Source organism: Cryptomeria japonica, chromosome 6, assembly GCF_030272615.1.
Source record: "Cryptomeria japonica chromosome 6, Sugi_1.0, whole genome shotgun sequence".
NCBI lineage: Eukaryota > Viridiplantae > Streptophyta > Pinopsida > Cupressales > Cupressaceae > Cryptomeria > Cryptomeria japonica.
Genome location: NC_081410.1, coordinates 566,085,354 through 566,087,402, shown reverse-complemented (window position 1 = coordinate 566,087,402; position 2,049 = coordinate 566,085,354).

Below are 2,049 nucleotides of genomic sequence, written 5' to 3'. Positions count from 1 at the left end.
TGTGATCAAGCATAGCAAAACCCAAGTGAGAAGAAAGAGAGGATGCTGAAGTCCTCGTGGAGCCAAGATAAATCCAATCCACGAAAAATACCACAGAACGATCCAAGAAAAAAGAAACAAAAGGAGGAGCCAATTCATATACCAATTAATTTGTAGATTCCAAGAACTGAAGGACAACCACCAGCTACCAACCCGAACCAAGAGCTTCCCGACAAAACAGAACATTTTGACAGGTAATACGTAATGACAAAAAAGAGAGACATAAAACCCACCACAGAACTTCCATATATACCATTCACACAAAAGAGGAGCATTATCAAAATATGATGGCAAAAGATCAAGCAACAGGCTGGCCACGTGAAATTACCCAATACAATGTGAAAACGAGCATGCCACGAAACCACAATTCTCACTGCAAACCCAGAAATGAAGCAAACTAACACATCACTATAATCATCAGTGAATGATCAAACAAGGAGAACGCACGAGCGAAGATGCCCAAGACATCCCTCCCAACTTAACTGAACATGATTAACACACAAAAAACCAATCACCAAGAAATGATTACAGGAAAGTGCCCGCGCAGAACAGCAAACCATAACCTATAATGAGTACTTCCAAAAAGATACTCAAAGCACCTAAACCATAACATGTAATGAGTACTTCCAGAGAGATACTCAAAGCATCGTTACAATAACAGGCCAACTAAATATGAAATGAAAGTCACACCAGCCTTATTCAGGACAAAAAAAATATGCCAAAACAAACCTGTAATCTATTTTTTGCAAAATATGATCAAGTATATATTGTAATTGCCAATTCGACTTCTTTTTCATGACACTTTGAATAATAACCATAGAATCACCCTCAATTATCAAGTCCTTAATTCCCAAAGATATAGCCATGTCCAAACCCAAGGACAAAGCAAAGAATTATGCCCAATTGTTTGACTTGAAACCAATCACATGACAACAAGCCTGAATAAATCTTACCTTATGATCTTAAATTACCATACCTACCCCTACCAGGCTAGGGTTCCCACGAGAAGCACCATCAAAATTCAATTTAAAGTTCCCTTGCAGAGGAGGTTTCCAGCAAGCAAAATTTCTCTTACTTATAGCACTAGTCTTATTCAAAATAGATCCATGAGAAGGTAAGACTGATAACATTCTCCAGACTCGAGTTACCCTACCATCCCAATGAGAAAAGGAGGTGAGGTTTTCCAAATTCTTATAGATAAAAGACAAAGCAACTTCAGAGATGGAAGATTCAATCCTCAATAAAACCTCAGCCAAGGGAGAGCTTGTTTGTTTAAAAATCCTATTATTACGCTCTAACCAAATATTCCAAACCACAATAGATGGAGAAATAATCCAAAGACATGCATAGAAAGATGAGGCAAACAGGAGAGGCCAGGCTCTAAAGTGGGAAAGGAGATCCTTTCCAATAACAAAGGATAGGTTTAGCTTTTCAAACAACCACTGCCACCAAGCATAGAAAAAATCATAGTGAAGAAACAAGTGTGTAGAGGATTCTAAATTTTTATTACAAAAGACACAAGAATATACTACAGTAATACCCAACCTGTCCAACCTCATTCTTGTAAGGACCCTGTCCTACACTACTAACCAAGCAAAAGCACCAGCCTTTGGGAGGCAAACCATATGCCAAAACAGCTTGTATGGCCAAGTAGATAAGTCTTTAACAACCAAGAGAGAATTATAGCCATCCTTAACTGTGTACTTACTAGAGATATTCCTTGTCCAAATAAGTTCATCATCAGCATCAGAAAGAATTATTAATCTCTCTCCCAACATCTTTTCATATTCCAATTTCACATTTTGATCAATATCTAAAAACTCAATTGATTTCCATCTTGCCACCTTAAGATTCCCACTATACTCAATTTCAAAATAATCAACCACAAAGACACCCCAAAGGGAAGAAAGAGTGGAAATTAAAGGAGACCAATTCCTCGAGTTCATGAGAGGGGGATGCCCATTCCAAACTTCCCCCCAAAACCTGACCTTTCTACCATTATGAACAATC